The following is an 18778-nucleotide window of genomic DNA, read 5'->3' as shown; positions in this document are numbered from 1 at the left end:
ATTATCCTTAGCAGACACCGTTTGCACAGGAAACCAGAGCATGGCAGTCCCTTATCGTTTTGTCTTGGGACCATGCACAAGGGCCTTTGAAGCTTGTATTTTTGGTAAGGATTTTATGTTACCTATTTCTTCCTCCTTTTTTTTCCTTCTTTCCCCTTGTGAGAAAAGTGGGGGCACGCATATGTGAGGACAGTAGGCCTATTAGAACATCAATGTAAAAATAACATCTGAAACAATATTTCTGACAGTTAATTTTATGCATCAACAAGACAGGGCTAAGGAACACCCAGATAGCTGGTGAAATATTATTCTGGATGTGTGTGAGGGTGTTTGCGGAAGAGATTAGCACTTGAATCATGGACTGAGTATGGACTACCCACCCTCACCAATGTGGGTGGTCATCGTCCAGTCCATTCAAAGTATAAATAGAACAAAAAGGCAGAGGAAAGGTGAGTTAACTCTCTCTGCTTGAACTGGCACATGAAGTTTCTCTTTCCCTCAGACTTTGGAGCTTCTGGTTCCCGGCCCTTGGATCTCAGACTGCCACTACACCACCAGCCTTCCTGGTTTCCAGCTTGCAGACAGAAGATCTTGGGACTCCTCAGCCCCCATAATCACATGAGCCATGTCCACACAATAAATCACTTTCTGGGCTGGGCATGGTGGCTCATACCTGTAATCGCAGCACTTTGGGAGGCCGAGGTGGGCGGATCACGAGGTCAGGAGATGGAAACCATCCTGGCTAACACAGTGAAACCCCGTCTCTACTAAAAAAAAAAAAAATTACTTTGTGTATCTATATATATCCTGTTAGTTCTATTTCTCTAGAGAACCCTAACCAGTATAATATTTCTCTAGATGTCAGAGGAAATTCTGATTTAGTGAGTCTACAAGATTTCTTTTTTTTTTTGAGACGGAGTCTCGCTCTGTCGCCCAGGCTGGAGTGCAGTGGTGCGATCGCAGCTCACCACAAGCTCCACCTCCTGGGTTCACGCCATTCTCCTGCCTCAGACTCCCTTGTAACTGGGACTACAGGCGCCCGCCGCCACTCCTGGCTAATTTTCTTGTATTTTTCAGTAGAGACAGGGTTTCACCGTGTTAGCCAGGATGGTCTCGATTTCCTGACCTCGTGATCCGCCCACTTCGGCATCCCAAAGTGCTGGGATTACAGACGTAAGCCACCGCACCCGGCCTCTACAAGGTATTTTCTTGAGAGAATGAAATAAAGAAGGTGTAATCAGAGCAGGGCAGAGTTGGGGATAGAGGAATTGGGGAAATTGTGCTGCCGAGAAAGTTAATGCCGGGTGGAGGCAGTAGCTGGAGCAGAGAGAGAGGAGGGGGATCTTTTCCTTTCCCTTTCCTCTCCTTGCCATTGTGATGACCTCTGTTGCTGTCATGGAAACCTTCTGGACTGCCGGGAAAATGAAAGGAGGGAGGTGGTAGGATGACAAAAGGCAGTGCAGATCCCAGGAAACAGCAAAAGTTGAAGCTGTAAAGAAAATAATAGAGGCAAATCCTCCAGGACAGATTTGGGAGGTATGAGAAATTTCTCTACCAGTTTTTCTGGAGCAGTTATTTCTGGGCAATGCACACACACCAACGTAGATTGCATAGGCGTCCATGAGGACCTGTGTCTTTGTTCTACCCACTTGAAATTCAGTGTGCCAAATCCTTCTTTAAAAGCAATTAACCAGGCTGGGCGCAGTGGCTCACGCCTGTAATCCCAGCACTTTGGGAGGCCGAGGCGGGTGGATCACGAGGTCTGGAGTTCAAGACCAGCCTGGACAATATGGTGAAACCCCATCTCTACTAAAAATACAAAAATTAGCCAGGGGTGGTGGCGGGAGCCTGTAATCCCAGCTACTCCGGAGGCTGAGGCAGGGAACTGCTTGAACCCGGGAGGCGGAGGTTGCAGTGAGCTGAGATCACACCACTGCACTCGAGCCTGGATGACAGAGGGAGACTCCGTTTCAAAAAAAAAAAAAGGCAATTAACCATTTCCTAAACTGTTTTATAAATCTGTGTTTTCTTCTACCAGTTGAAATGAGTTGTATTTTGGTGGTCCATCTGGGCTTGTGCAATATTTAATAAATCAACAAAGCAGCAGAAGGATAGAAAAACTGCACGATGCTGTCTAGAATTGTTGGTATTTGAACAATCAGTCATATGCTTATATTCCAGCAAATATTTTCACTGGATGCATCCAAATTTATACTTGACAGCTTGGTTTGATAAGACTTGGAGGACATCTTTATTAAAAACAAATGTAAAGAAAGGAATTTTCAAAAGAGACAATCCGGGCCTCCTGAGCAATGGTAAGAATGCAAGAGGAGATGATACAATTGGATGAGGCAGTGTTGGGAAAATGTGATTCCCTTCCCGCTGGTTGGGTCATTTTCTCTGTGGAGGTGAGGGTGGGGGTTTTTACTGCTAGAGAGCAATGCCTGCCGGGCCTGCTGCCAGAGCAATATGGGTTGCCTGCTGGAAGCTCACATAAACACTTCCACCCATCAGCACTGGCTACTTCTTCCAGATTTGCTGTTGATAGTAAAATACTGTGTGTGTGTGTGTGTGTGTGTGTGTGTTTTCTTTAAATTGTGCTGTAATTTTTAAAAAATAAAACATGATTTGAAAATCAGGAGAGATCACATAGGAGCTAATTTTTTAGCGGTTTTGAGATAATAGGATGGTGATAATTAAGTTCTTTTGTGCTTCAGTGAATTCCTTTGCTTATGGTGCATATTGTCAATACCGATTTTGCAGATGCTCAATGGCACAAGAAAGAGAGTGCTTACTGCCCTTGGGTTTTATTTTTGTGGCTTTACAGAATCGTCAGGAATGAGTAATGTTATCTTTGAACACAGACGGCAGCCATATACATCTTTTCCCGTAAGAACTATATCATAAGAAGCACTCCTGAATATCACTTTAGTTACATGTTTTTATAATGTTACTAAAAATTAGTTGACAGATACAATTTATGTAGATGCATCTATCTATACTGGCAACACACGCAAAGTAACACACAATACAGTTGGCCACTGTGTCTGGTTCTCTGACTCAGTCACATTGCTAAAGAGACCACAGAGGCAGTTTCACTTTCAGTAGCAGCTGTTGACCTTGTATATTTTATTGTCACCAACTACCTAAGTTGAGCCTTCAACCTCACAAATGCATCCCATTAAATCATAAGGTTTTGGACCTTGAGGGAATCTTAGTAATAACTGATCATTTTATAAATGGGAAGTGGAGGTTTAGACCATAGCCCGTGGTCAGAGTAAAGTCAGAATTCACGAGTGTCTGGGTTACGGCGTGGGAAGGAAGTGGGCTTTGTGGACTGCCATTTGCTAAAACTGCTCAGAGGCTATGTCCTCATTATGTTGTTTTGTCTGAATATGGACTATAGGCTATTGTTTAAAAGATTCAGGCTGATACAGACATATTCAAATTCAGCTGCATATTTATTTTCTAATTGACAGTTAAAGATTGTATATGTTTATGGTGTACAACATGATTTTATTTTGGGGGAGTGTTCAGAGTCTCTCTCACCCAGGCTGGAGTGCAGTGGTGTGATCTTGGCTTACTACAGCCTTGACCTCCAGGTGTCAAGCAATCCTCCTACCTCAGCCTCCCAAGTAGCTGGGGCTATAGGTGCATACCACCATGCCTGGCTATTTTTTATATTTTTTGTAGAGACAAGGTCTTGCCATGTTGCCCAGGCTGGTCCTGAACTCTTGGACTTAAGGGATCTGCCCGCCTCAGCCTCTCAAAGTGCTGGGATTACAGGCGTGAGCCACGGTGCTTGGTCCAACATGATATTTTGATACGTGTATACCTTGTGAAATGGCTGTCAAGCTAATTAACATATGCATTACCTTGCATACTTTTTTTGTGGTGAAAACATTTAAAATCTTCTCTTAGCAATTTTCAAGAATACAATAAATTGTTATTAACTGTAGTCACTATGATGTACATTAGATTTCAAACTTATTCTTCCTTCTCACTGAAATTCTGTACCCTCAGACGATCACTTCCGGAATCCACTGCCACCCCACCGTTGGTAACCACCATTCCACTCTCCACTTCTATGAGTTTGATTTTTTTAGATTCCACATATAATATTTCACATACCTGTCTTTCTCTTCCTGGCTTATTTCATTTAACACAATGTCCTCCAGGTTCATCCACGTTGTTGCAAATCATCTGCATATCTCTGAGCTGTTCTGACCCTTATTCCCAACTCCAAACACTATACACAGAAATGAATTGAAATGAAGTACATGAAACATTTGACTGTTATAGGAAGTCCAAGAATATCATCTACAATAATTACTGGATCCATGGCTGGATTTTCCCAGATGGCATTTGGATGCTTGCTTGGTGGCCTGAAGATAAACTGGAAAGTAGTGCAGCAACTGCCAGTAAGTGCCAAATAATCTCATACCTAATGCCACCTCTGAAGTTGCACATGACTGTGAGCAAAGACCAAGAATCATGCCCATGAGTCGTTATCCTGGCCTCCAATCATTCCTCATCTTGCTGACTCTTAAGAGCCACTTGTCCAGGCATGGTGGCTTCTGTCTATAATCCTAGCACTTGGGAGGCTGAGGTAGGAGGATTGCTTAAGCCCAGGAGTTCAAGACCAGCCTGAGCAGCATAGCAAGACCCTGTCTCTAGAAAAAAAAATTTTTTTTAACTAGCCAGGCATAGTGGTGCAAGTCTGGTCCCAGCTACTTGGGAAGCTGAGACAGGAGGATCATTTAAATCCGGGAGGTTGAGGCTGCAGTGAGCCATGATCGCATCAGTGCATTCTAGCCTGGGCAACAGAGCAAGACCCTATTTCAAAAAGTTAAAAAAAGAAAAAAGAGTTACTTGAAAATATTTCTCATTAAGATGTGATATTCTTATCCAGGTTTCTTCTTTTTTTGTGTGCCTTCTCTTCCTTCTTTTCTCCCTTCCTCCTTATCCCCATCCTCCTCCTTCTGAGTGCATATTATATGTCAGGCATTTTTTTTTTTTGAAACACAATCGCACTCGGTTGCCCTGGCTGGAGTACAGTGGCAAGATCTCGGCTCACTGTAGCCTCTGCCTCCCTGCAGCCTCCGCCTGCCAGGTTCAAGCGATTCTCCTGCCTCAGCCTCCTGAGTAGCTGGGATTACAGGTGCCTACCACCATGCTCGGCTAATTTTTGTATTTTTGGTAGAGACGGGGTTTCACCATGTTGACCATGCTAGTCTCAAACTCCTGAACTCAGGTGATCCACCTGCCTTGGCCTCCCAAAGTGCTGGGATTACAGGCATAAGCCACTGCACCCAGCCTCCATCATTGACTTTCTGATTCTCCATAATTTGTTGAAGTCTTTGTCCTTTACTGTTTCCTGAGGAAACCCCGAAAGAGGCTGTGGTCTGAACCTTCCCCTAACTCCTATCTTCTGCCTGCTGACCACCCTGGTGCTTCCCCGTGTGGCCTGCATGACATGTGCACTTCCTGTCCCTAGGACCTGTGAGTGCCATAAGCTCTGTCTTCCTGAGCCTTTCCTTTTGTGGCTGTACCTGACTGACCATCTCATAAAAAATACAAAATATCTTGTCTCCTAGCCCTGCATGACCAAAGCAGCCTACGTGCACAACGCGCGGCTGAACATTCCATTGGATTCAGAGAGGAACTCAGGAGTTGGTCACAGCTATTGATGAGGCCATGGCAACCTTGCGCCTGATTTGGCAGTATAACCCACTGCCCAGACTCTGTTGTTAATTTCTAGGCAATGTTCCCTGCTGTTATTCTTGAAGCCCCTTTTCTCTTGTTCTTGTTAGTCTGGAGGTCCTTCCTTTGAACTTGACATCTTTCCATGCTCTCAGCCATCCTCTTTTCTCTTTATTATTTTACCAGTATAAAATATTAATTCCATAAACAATCCCCCATCAACCTGCTCTTATCTTCCCTAAATTTTCACAGATATTATGAAGCATACATGTCTGTATAGTTTAGGGCGAGATCAGAATTAGAAATATAAATTTTGGAGATATCAGATACATATTTTTATAGCTACATGTTTTGATGAAATCATCTGCAGAAGAGGGACTGATAACAGGTTTTGTGATACTTAAATGTTTTATGCATTTGAGGGTTTTCTGCAAGACAATATATAATTATCAATCAAATTCAAGTTTATAAAAGTGAATTTTACTTAGGGTAAATTTAGAGTATTAGAATGAACATTTACTTAGAATCTACATGAATTATAATTTTTAACTGTTGAATAAAATACCACAAACATCATAAAATCCAGAAAAATTATATTTGCATTAATTCACCACCTGATACACTCCTATAATATTTCTCCGCCTGTTTTGGCTATATATTCTTTAGTCACATCTTTATATGACAATAATTTTGTAATATTTTCCATAAGGGAATAGGAAATTCAGTCTGTCCTCTAACAGGCTTATGGAACTTAACAAAAAAAAAAAAGTTAAAAATGTTTCTTTTAGCATCACCAGTTTTTATTGGCAATATGCAAATTTTTAGGATTGTTTTCAAATGTGGGAAAATCTCCTTGAGTATTTTTTGAATATATAAACTATAAAATATCAGAGTATTTGAAGTTTTCATTCTCAGTGATTATTTTTTTCCCTGATATTTGTTTGTTTATTTATTTATTTAGTCCCAGAATAGTTCAGCAAACCACAGACCAGAAACCACATCTGCTGCTTGGTTTTAAATGGCTCATAAGATAAAAATATATTTTACATTTTTAAATGGTTAAAGAAATCAAAAGAATAATAATATTTTGTGACACACAAAAACTGTAGGATAGTCAAATTTCAGTGTTCATAGGTAAATTTTTATTGGAACACAGTCAAATTTATTTGCATAGTGTCTATAGTTGCTTTCACATTACAGTGGCCATATAGCTCACGAAACATGAAATATTTACTTTCTTGCCCTCTACAGAAAAAGTTTGCTGACCCATTGCCTGGAATATATGCATAAACAAAAATAACCAATTAACTAACAATTATCAAATCCTTGCCACAATATCAAATCCAACTATTTTTAAAGGAGTTCAAAGTACTTTATTTTTTAATTTAATTCTCATATACCCCAGTGGTCCATTTTATTCAAATTTTCTTGGCCAAAGTCACCAGCCAGCCAGTTACTGCTGTGGGTGGAACATCAATCTTGAAATCCTTGGACCAACATCCACTGATTACCCTCGTGCAGTGACTAATTTTAAATACTCTGGATTGACAAAATTTCATTAACCAATTGGTTGTTGGTGGATGCACTTACTGTAAGCAGTTTATCATGCATTTTATGTTATTATTAATTAGATTATTAATCAAAAGCCAACTCTTTACTCTTCCCGAAATTTATTTTTACTCAGTGAATTATTATTTTTAGTATGAACAATTTCTTGTTGCAATTCACTTCTTAAAGTCAGAGTAATCTCTATTGATTTCACTGACCATCTTTGCTGATTTTGTTTCATTTCTTCTGAATTCTATTATCTTTAAAATAAATAAATTTAAATAGGACAAAAACTGTCCTTTGTGTAAATTCAAATCAGGAATCTGTAATTTCTCACTTGTGTTATTAAAATAGTCAATGTGTATTTAAGTTGTGGGTAAATGGCATTTTCCCAGCTCACTTTTTCCTTGGCTGGGTTTTATTCCCCCACCACTGTCAACAAAATATAAATTTGAAAACTAAAATTAAATTAATATCACTAACCCTTTCAGTCTGGTTTCACTTAGCTGGATTCCCAAAGAAGTGCTTGGCTACTTCAGTAACCTCCTCTGATAGAAGGAATTACGGAGGAAGCCATAGTGGAAAAAGACAAGGATTATCTGGTAATGATTAAAATATCTAATTTTTCTTAATATTTTACAAATACCATATGGTGATATGAACACATTTTGAGGGCCTTTGCTCCTCATGTAACATAAAGTCACCTCCCAAAATGAGGCATTGTATATAAAAAAGCCCTACAATAATACTCCAGGGAATCTCTACTATTTAGAGATAGTTTAGAGGCGATGTAACAAAAAAAAAAAAGACTGAGAAGATGATAAAAAAATCCATCCAGTGGGATAAAATTCAGATGGAGGTATTAACTGCATTTGAGGCAGGCTACAGACATGGGTAGTATTTAAAATAGGTTTTAGGGAGTGGATAGAGTCCATAAAAACTCACTTAAATTATGGAACATTTTTATTAGTTTCTTGTACTTAACCATACATCCTTTCAACTTTACATTAATCTGTCTAACCCTTTATACATTAACAAATGAAAGTTCTTAGCACACTTGATATATTTATAAATTTGAGTATTAAACTAACTCAGAGAAGTCATACAACCTTTCACATCAAAGTATATTATTTATCTATAATTAATTATAATAAAACCACAAAGCATTAGTTATTAAAGCAGATTCTTAAGTATGTAAGGTGTTATTAATAGTTATAAAACGCATTATAGGGAACGATAAGTAGGTGATGATGATCAAGTCTCAGGGAAGCCCTTGCAATTTGTTACACTGAAGACACTTTAGTGAATTTGTACTTGTAGAGATCACACACTAGATATTAATTCCTCTACTACTGTCTGCAGAATGTAATGTTTAAATATTGTAATCAATTTCTAATACTATTTGCTATTTCAGCCTTCCTATAGTTATTATTAAATAGAGAGAAAAGATTGTAAACAAGAGAGAACTATGAACACTTGAATCCACATACATTAACTATCAAGGCTGAGACTTAATCATTTGTTTTAGGGAATTATTGCCCAAAAAGATAAGACTTAAAGTCAGCAAAAAAAATCTTACTGTTTGCTTCAAGAAATTCCTGAAAACCAATTTATCTGAGTAAACAATTTGCTCATCTGGGCAAATAACTTTCCTATCAGCAAAATATGTGCTCACCTGAGCAAAGAGCTTGCTTAGCAAGCAACAGTTTAGTGATCAAGCCTCACTTGAGGCTGGGCACGGGTGGTTCAGGACTGCCATCCCAGCACTTTGGGAGGTGTAAGCAGGCTAAGGTTGTGGGTACCAGATAAAATGCAGCTTCAACAATTGTAAACTACTCAGGAAATTCTTGTACTCTCAGGCTCTTCTCTGCACTTGGTATTCTCTGCTCTTGTTTCCTTCCCATTCCCTCTTACCTAGATTCTCCATTCGGAGTGATGACTTAGTCTGTTAGATAACCGACCTGACTTGGACTTCACTCCTGCCCCCTACATTCAACCTCTTAGACCACGGTCCTTGATGTCATCAGTTCGAGACCAGCCTGGCTAACGTGGTGAAACCCTGTCTCTACTAAAAATACAAAAATTAGCCGGGCATGGTGGTGCCTGCCTGTAATCCCAGCTACTTGGGAGGCTGAGGCAGGAGAATCACTTGCATCTGGGAGGCAGAGGCTGCAGTGAGCTAGGATCGCGCCACTGCACTCCAGCCTGGGCAACAGAGCGAGACTCTGTCTCAAAGAAAAAAAAAAAGACTCACTTGAGAGGGCGGCGAGCAGGCGAGGGGAAAAGGTGGTGGGGAAGAGATTAGGGGTAGATGGAAGGGGGAAAGAGGGTAGCGAGAGGGAGGGGGAGATAGGGAAAAGAGGGTGGGAAAAAGACTGAGGAAAAGTTTTTGGATAGATGGAGGCAGAAAAGAGGGTGGCAGGAGGGGGAAAAGACTGTGCAGGAAAATGTTCTTGGATAGATGGAGGGGAAAAATGGGGTGGTGAACGGGATAGGGGAGAAGGTATGGGGAAAAGACGGTGGAGGAAATAATACTTGGGTAGATGGAGCCTGGAGAGAGGGTGGGGAGAGGGAGCTGGGAGAAGGCCGTGGGGAAAAGGGAGTGAGAAAAAGATGATGGGGAAAAAGACCTGAGGTAAATGGAGGTGAAAAGACTGGCCAGCAGGAGTGAGGAGAAGCCGTTGGGAAAAGACGGTGGGGAGAAAACTTTGGGTAGATGGAGGGAAAAGAGGCTGGTGAGGAGGAGCCGGGAGAAGGCACTCAGGAAAGACGGTGGGGAAAATGTTTTTGGGTAGATGGAGGGGAAAAGACTGTGGTGAGCGGGAAGGGGAAAAACAGGCGAGAGGGAGAGAGGAGAAGGCTTTGGGAAAAGACAGAGGGGAAAAGACAGTGGGGGAAAAAGGTTTTGGGTAGATGGAGGGAAAAAGAGTGTGGCAAGAGGGAGGGGGGAAAAGGCGTTAGGAAAAGACAGTGGGATGGAAAGAGACTAGCTTAAAGACCTTGCCTTATCCACCAGACTACTGTCTCACACCTTTTCCAGTTCCAATCAGTTCCCCATTGTTATGAACTGCATGTTTGTGTCACCCCAAAATTAATGTCACAATCCTGACACCCAATAGGTTGGTGTCAGGAGGGGGAGCCTTTGGGAAATAATTAGGTCTTGAGGGTACAGCACCCTCATGGATTAGTGCCCTCACAAAAGGGACACTCTTATAAGAGAGATTGCTTCCTCTGTCTCTGCTCTCTTGTCATGTGACGCCACAGTAAGGAGGTGGCCAAATGCAGGAAGAAGTCCCTCATTGGAAACCAGCCATGCTGCATGCTGGCACTCTGATTGCAGACTTCTAGCCTCGAGAACGACTGGAAACAAATGTGTATTGTGTAAGACACCCAATCGATGGTAACTTATAGCTGCCTGAGCTCACTAAAACACACACCTTGAGCTATGTACCATAAATGATTGTAGTAAGTTTTCAAGACTTCATAAATTTCTTCAGTGGCCTTCACCCCTTTGCTAAGAAGCACTATTGTCTCTTATTGCAGTAAGTTTAATGAACTCACTATTATTTGATTGACAGGTCATGACAGTGGTCTTATTTGGGACTCAAGAGCCAATAATCTGATGAGAAATGAAATGCACAATATGCCATTTTATCCTTACACTCAGAAGGAAAATTGGTCTAAATATTAAAGGATTAATGTGGTACTAAAAAATGAACCTTAAACCTTGCCACTGATACACAAGCTGTCTCTCTTAGAGTTCAATGAACACTTCAATAGAGTATTTCCAACAATCTTTAGATAGCCACCACCTGAGAACATTTAGTGGGGAGACATTCTTTTCTCCTTTTTCTGATAATTTGGTCAGAAGTGATTGACTGTGCAAATGGTACTTCTCAGCTAAAATCTTCCTTACGAACCCTTCCTTGAAGAGAAAATGTGTTTTCAGGCTGTATCAGTCAAAACAAAATATCATAGAAGGGGTGGCTTTAAAATAATTTATTTCTCACAGTTCTGGAGGTTTGGGAATCTAAGATGAAGGTGGCAGCTGGATTTGTTCCTGGTGAGGGCTTTCGTCCTGGTTTGCAGAGAGCTGCCTTCTCTCTGTGTCCTCACATGGTCGGAAGAGAAAAGGTCGGGGGAGCCAGTGGGGGAAGAGAGAGAGAGAGACAGAGAGACAGATAGGGTTCTCCTGTCTAACTAAACCCATCATGAGGGCCCCACTCTGATGACCTCATCTAGCCCTAATTACCTACAAAAGGCCCATCTCCAAATACCATCACATTGGGGGTTAGGGCCTCAACAGAGAAATTTGGGGAGGACACAGACATGCTGTCTACGATATAAGTGGAAACCCATCTCTTCCTCACCACTGGCGGAGACCACACTCTGCAGCCATGGAGACCGTGGAATGTTCTTCCTACAACTGGATCCGTCTCCAGTAACTGTGCATTGAGGAAAAGGGAATACTCAGACCTTTCGGGGACTACTGGACACTGGATCTGCACTGACATTGATTCCAGAAGATTGAAAAGGTCACTGTGGCCATCCAGGCAGAGTAGGGGCTTATGGACCTCAATGATCAATGGAGTTTTAGCTCAGGTTCATTTTACAGTGGGTCAAGTGAGTCCCCAAACCCATCCTGTAGTTATTTCCCCATTCCAGAATGCGTAATTGGAAGAAGCATACTGAGGAGCTGGTAGCATCAACACACTGGGTCCCTGACCTGTGGAGTAAGGACTATTACAGTGAAGAAGACCAAGCAGAAGCCACTAGAACTGCTTTAACCTGGGAAAATAATGCAGTAGCCCCCCTTTATCGGCAGGGGATGTGTTCTGAGACCCCAGTGGATGCCTGAAACTATGGACATATAAACCACCAAAGCCTAGCTATACTATGTTTTTTCTGATACATACATACAGATGATAAAGTTAAATTTATAAATTTGGCACAGTAGGAGACGATCAACAATAATAAAATCAAACGATTAGAAGAATATACTGCAATAAAAGCTATGCGAATGTGATTTCTCTCTCTCAAAATATCTTGTACTGTGCAACAGGTAACTTAAAATGTGGAAAGTGAAACTAGGGATAAGGGGTGACTACTGTAAGTCAAAAACAATCCCACATTCCTGGAAGGACTGTGGAGATTCATGCCACCGTCAGGAACTTGAAAGATGTAGGGCTGGCAATTCCCACCACATTCCCATTTGACTCTCCTATTTGGCCTGTAGGGAACACAGATGGATCTTGGAGAATGACTGAAATATCATAAGCTTAACCAGGTGGTAACTCCAATTTCAGCTGCTGTACCAGATGTGGTTTCATTGCTTGAGCAAATTAACACATCTTCTGTTACCTGGTACACAGCTATTGATCTAGCAAATACCTTTTGTCCATCCCTGTCCAGAAGGCTGACCAGAAGCAGTTTTCTTTCAGCTGGCGAGGCCAGCAATACGCATTCACTGTCACACCTCAGGGAGTGTCCCATCGTCTCTCCAGCCCTACATTATAATTTAGTCTGCAGGAATCTTGGTTGCTTTTCCCTTCCATGAGATGTCACACTGGTGCATTACATTGATGACATTATGCTGACTGGACTTAGTGAGCAAGAAGTAGCAACTACTCTACACTTATTGATGAGATGTCTGTGTGTCCAAGGGTGTTATCTGACCCACCAAGCCATAAAGTTAGGTGTGCACAGCAACACTCTGTCATCAAATGTAAGGGGTATGTATGTGATTAGGCCCAACCAGCCCCTGAATGCTCAAGTAGGTTACATGAAGAAGTGGCCCAAGTGCCCATGGTCCCCACTCCTGCCCCAACGCCTTTCTCAGCTGAGACCCTCTCTCCCAGCCTGAGCCTGTGACCTCCTGGAGAGCTCCCCATGATCATTTGACAGAGGAAGAGATGACTCAGGCCTGGTTTACAGACGGCTCTGCCCCATATGCAGGCACCACCTGAAAGTAGACGCTGCAGAACTACAGTCCCTCCCTGGGACATCCCTGAAGGATAGTGGGGAAGGGAAGTCCTCCTGGGCAGAGCTGCGGGCAGTGCACCTGGCTGTGCGCTTTGCTTGGAAGGAGCAGTGTCCAGTTGTGCAGTGATGGACTATTTCACCAGCTGTGCTCAATGTTTATGCTGGATGGTCAGGGACATGGAAAGAACGATTGGAAAAACTGGTGGCAAAGAAAAATATTTAGGGAAAAGATATGTGAATAGGCCTCGCAGAATGGGCAAAAATCATGAAGATATGTCTGTCCTATGTGAATGGTCAGCAATGAATGACCACAGCAGAGGACGGTTTTAGTAATCAAGTGGACAAGATGACACCGGTCAGGCTCTTGCCTAAGCCATTGCCCACACGGCTCCCTTATGGACCAAGGCTCCGGCACCCACGCACAGTCAGGGGTAGGGTAGTTTGCGCCCCTGTAACAAAGCATCTGAGACTCTAACCGGCGGAAACCAAGCGCGGTCTATTTCCCTCTCCCGGTGGGGCAGGTGGGGCTGCTGCGCGGGTCTGAGGCCCAGGCCCGCGGGCCGCCGGCTGTGGATGCCGCCCGGGCAGCCTGGGCTCGGGGTGGCCTTGGCGGCAGGAGCTTGGCTGTCCGCACACCGCGCTCCGCAGCTCGTCCTACGTGTGGGTGGCTCAGGGGCCTGGAGGGCCGTGGTAGCCCCGCGCGATGGCTGCTGAGTCTCCGGGCTGCAGGGCGCCCAGGCGTGCGCGGTGACCCCGCCAGGCCGTGCCACGGAGCCCCCTCGCTGTTGTCCTCTCTGCTTAGCCTGTAGGCCGAGGGCCCTGGACTCACTCGCCCTGGAGATGCGCTGAGTCCCCCCCTAACCCCGGTGCACCTGCCGTCGGGGCAGCTGGGCGCAGGGACCCTGGCCGCAGCTCCCAACCGCGCTCGCTCACCGTTCCGGCCCCAGGCGCTGCGGGACCCCAGACCCAGAGAGGAGGGCGCCGCCTCCCCCTGCACACCCGCACCTTTTCCGCCTCGAACTCGGCCCATCCTCGGCAACTGAGCACCCCAGCCCGGCCTCGCTAACTCCACTCCTTGAGGGAGGGACAGCCCTCCCCGCCCCCCGCCCATAGCCTTCTCTCTCCCGGCTCCTCCCAAGGTTCCTCTTCACCAGGACAGGGCAGCCGCACAGCCCAGCCCTCCCTGTCCCACCGCCTTTCCAGCCACGCCCTGCTCCTTCCCTTCCCTCCGCAGCTCCCCGGATCCCGGGGCTCCCCCGCGCGGCTGAGCGGCTTCTCCAAGGCCACGCCCACCCCCGGCCCCCGCCCATCCTTCCCGCTACTTCCCACCACCTCCTCCCCAACCCCCGCCGCCCAGGCCCTACCTGGAAGTCTGGGGCTTCCTTGACCTTTTCCTCACCCCACACTCTCTTGGGTTTCTCAGTCTCTCTCGCCAATACTTCCTGTTCACTGGCTACAAGCTCTGCGTGCGCCGCTCCCCAGGACCGCCGTGGGCCTCACCCCTCTCCGGTCCCTAAGACATCGCCTGGTCTAGCGCAGTCTCCCTTCTCACCGCACCACACCGCGCCTCCCTGTTTCACTCCAGACCACGTCCAGCTGCCTATTCTAATTTCATTTTGCTGTTCAGGCATTTGTTTAAATTATGGCAGGAGCACATGACCTCGGGCATGGGGGCGCCAAGCATGCCAGGGTATCTAGACACAAAGCAGGGCTGGCTGCATCTCCAACCACCCCCCCCACCCCGCCACCGTCTGGACTGCTTTCTTTACATGGATCTACACACTGTGTACATACGAAATAAAATATACAGTTTTTTTCTAGCAATGCTGCTTTTTCACAAATGGAATCATACATATTTCATGCGTCGTCTGCAACTTGCTTTTTACATTTAACACGATGTCCCGGGAGCTTTGCACGTTGGCCCACTTAGCTCGACCTCATTTTCTTTGATGGCTGCAGGCTGCTGTGTAACAAGCTCTCCTCTGCCGGCGAAGAGTTAAGGTGCTTCTCTTTTCTTCCCCTTCTAATTCTTTTTTTTTTCTATTACCAAAATGACTGCAACTAGCATGGATGCGCATGATTCTCCTGTGTTCAGGCAGGCGTCCCTATCCACAGCAGAGGCCTCAAACAGGTTTTCTCTGCTGGCTTGTGCTGGATGTTTCCATATTGTTTTCTGAGAAGGTTGTAAAAATTATTCACCACCAGCCGCGCAGCCAAATACTTTTTACACCTTTATCATCGCTAGAAAGGTTAATCCTGGTCTTTCACCCCCAATTTTACGAGTGAAAAACAATAGCTCATGATTACCCTCATCAACATCTTTGATTTCCAGTGAAATTAAGGATTCTTTAGATTTGTGTTTGTAGATCTTTAGATATCTTTCTTTAATCCACAGAATTTACCTGTTTTTGTAACTTGGAAATCTGTGTTGATTCTGTCCCCTGGCAGCCTGTTTTCCAGACGGTCCATCATCTACCCTGCTCTTTCCATAGGACATGCCCTTCCCAGTGTACCTCACCGCATGGAGATACATCCGTTTCTTTCTGGGATCTCTAATTTTAACCTTGTCTGCAAGACCAATTTTCATTGTTTTTTTTTTTTTTTTTTTTTTTTTTTCCCCTCAGGAAACCATGTTTACTAAGCATGTTCTTTTCCAGGTGAATTTCAGTCCCTGCGTCAAATTTCGTAAAAGATGCAATTGCAGTTTGGGATTCCACTGCACAGGGCACATCTTGATCACTTTGGGAGACCGTTGACATCTTTACAATGTTAATTTCCTCATTCAAGAAGAAAATGTCTTTCCATTTACTCAGAAAGTTTATTTTGTGTCTGCCAATAAAGGTTTGGTTTTCCTCTCGCAGGTTTTGTGTGCATTTTTGTTTCTTCCAACCTCTGCCCCCAGATATTTCACAGTTTTTCTAGCTATTGTAAATGGGACAGCTTCTTTCAAATGATTATTTCTTGTGTATATAGAAAGACATGGAAAATATGTTGGCCTCATCTCTGACTATATTACTGAATTCTCTTATTCATTTTTTACTGTTTTTTTTCTTGGATTTGCTAGATATGATTAGATTGTTAGCAAACCACAGCAGTTTTTGCCTCTTTGCAGTATTTATAGCTTTTATTTATTTATTTATTTTTTGGAGACAGGCTTTTGCTGTCACCCAGGCTGTAGTGCGGTGGCGCTAATGTGGCTCACTGCAGCCTCAAACTTGGGGCTCAAGTGAACCTCCCCCTTCAGCTTCTAGCGTAGCTGGAACCACAGGTGTGCACTGCCACGCCAGGCTAATTTTCTTATTTTTTTTGTAGAGAAGGAGTCTTGGTCTTGCTTTGTTGCCTAGGCTGGTCTTGATCTCCTGGACTCAAGTGAACCTCCACCTCAGCCTCCCAAAGTGCTGGGATTACAGGTGTCAGCTACCGTGCCCGGCTCTTATATCTCTTAAAAATCATCTAGAGTTGACTTGGACCTCCCATGTGGAATACAGCGTGAGTGTTGATGTCCTCTTCTTGTCCCAGATTGTAATGGGTGCCTCAGGTACTTTACCAAGCGTGAAGTTTTCTCTGTTTCCACCTCCGGAGGAATTCTCATCCTGCATGGAGGTAGGATTTTAACAAGTGTTACCTTGGCTGCATGTTCATTGAACCCGTGTTGATTTTTTTTTTAATTAAAAAAAATTTTTTTATTATACTTTAAGTTCTGGGATACATGTGCAAAATGTACAGGTTTGTTACATAGGTATACACGTGCCATGGTTGTTTGCTGCACCCATCAACTCATCATCTACATTAGGTATTTCTCCTAATGCTATCCCTCCCCTTCCCCTCCACCCCTCGACAGGCCCCAGTATGTGATGGTCCCCTCCCTGTGTCCATGTATTCTCACTGTTCAGCTCCCACTTATGAGTGAGAACATGTGGTGTTTGGTTTTCTGTTCTTGTGTTAGTTTGCTGAGAATGATGGTTTCCAGCTTCATCCATGTCCCTGCAAAGGACATGAACTCATCCTTTTTTTTTTTTTTTTTTTTGAGATGGAGTCTCGCTCTGTCGCCCAGGCTGGAGTGCAGTGGAGCCATCTCGGCTCACTGCAAGCTCTGCCTCCCGGGTTCACGCCATTCTCCTGCCTCAGCCTCCCAAGTAGCTGGGACTACAGGCACCCGCCATCACGCCCGGCTAATTTTTTGTATTTTTAGTAGAGATGGGGTTTCACTGTGTTAGCCAGGATGGTCTGGATCTCCTGACATTGTGATCCACCAGCCTCGGCCTTCCAAAGTGCTGGGATTACAGGCATGAGCCACTGTGCCCGGCCGAACTCATCCTTTTTTATGGCTGCATAGTATTCCATGGTGTATATGTGCCACATTTTCTTTATCCAGTCTATCATTAATGGGCATTTGGGTTGATTCCAAGGCTTTGCTATTGTGAACAGTGCCACAATAAACATACATGTGCATGTGTCTTTATGGTAGAATGATTTAGAGTTTTTTGGGTATATACCCAGTAATGGGAGTGCTGGGTCAAATGATATTTCTGGTTCTAGATCCTTGGGGAATCGCCACACTGTCTTCCACAATGGTTGAACTAATTTAGACTCCTACCAACAATGTAAAAGCATTCCTATTTCTCCACATCCTCTCCAGCATCTGCTGTTTCTTGACTTTTTAATGTATAATGAATCATAACAAATGACGTTAGTAGATTTCAAATGTCTTAAGTCCTTGAATTCCTAGAATAACCTTCCTCCAGATTCCAGCTCCTCAAGGCTGGCTCTTGCTTCCCTTAGCCAGTGTTCCCTCCCTGGAGATGGCCTGGATCCTGTGGATGGATGGACAGATGGATGGATGGAGAGCCCCAGCGGCTCCCCAGCTGGCTGTCAGCTCTCTATGGAGGAGGGCTGGTGTCCGTATTTCCCACCTACAAGTTTGTACTTTTCCATCACATGCTTGCATCCTCCAACAATATTTTATGTGCCTTAAAGTTGACATAAATGGCCAAATGGTGTAAAGGTTCCTGCAACTTGCTTTTTTTCACTCAACATCAAGTTTTTGAAGTTTATCCGTATTGACGGACATCAATTCAGTGTGTTTCTGTTAACTAGAGCAGAATATTCTGTCGTACCAATGAGGCACAGGTTAGTGATCCTTCCCCACTCAGGAACTTGCAAACGAGTTCTGCTTCCCACCACACCACGAGCAGCCTTGCTTGTGTCTGCCGGTGCCGTGTGCTGGGGTCCTTGGGCCAGGCCACTGTAGGAAGAGCCCCTGGCTTCTGGGAATGTGTGTCATCAGCTTTCCACGCCAGCTTTTAACAGTGCCTGGCACTTTATAAATGTTCAGTAAGTATTAAACATTAGCGCTATCATTACCATTATTATTAAGTATTGCTGCTTTGCTGTCCAAAGTGGTTACACCAATTTACACGCCTTCCAGCAGCAGAGTTTCCATTTCCACAGATTCATGGCAACACTCAGTAGTATCAAACTTCTTAATTTTTTACACTCTAATGGGTGAAAAATGGCATCTAGTTGTTTTAATTTGTATTTCTCA

The 18778-nt window shown here is 44.1% G+C and overlaps 1 long non-coding RNA gene across 2 annotated transcripts in view; it reads right to left on the bottom strand.

Moving 5' to 3' along the window:
• The window catches only part of LOC129011675 (uncharacterized), a 33488-nt gene extending 18689 nt beyond the window's left edge, over positions 1-14799 (bottom strand). For both annotated transcript variants that reach the window (XR_008493397.1, XR_008493398.1), the window contains exon 1: positions 14598-14799. This is a non-coding gene — a long non-coding RNA (uncharacterized LOC129011675). The remainder of the gene's footprint in view (positions 1-14597) is intronic.
• Positions 14800-18778: the final 3979 nt, after the last annotated feature.

The sequence above is a fragment of the Pongo pygmaeus genome, chromosome 14 (genome assembly GCF_028885625.2).
Source record: "Pongo pygmaeus isolate AG05252 chromosome 14, NHGRI_mPonPyg2-v2.0_pri, whole genome shotgun sequence".
NCBI lineage: Eukaryota > Metazoa > Chordata > Mammalia > Primates > Hominidae > Pongo > Pongo pygmaeus.
Note: the sequence above shows the minus strand (reverse complement) of the source record. Positions and strands in the feature narration are given on the sequence as shown.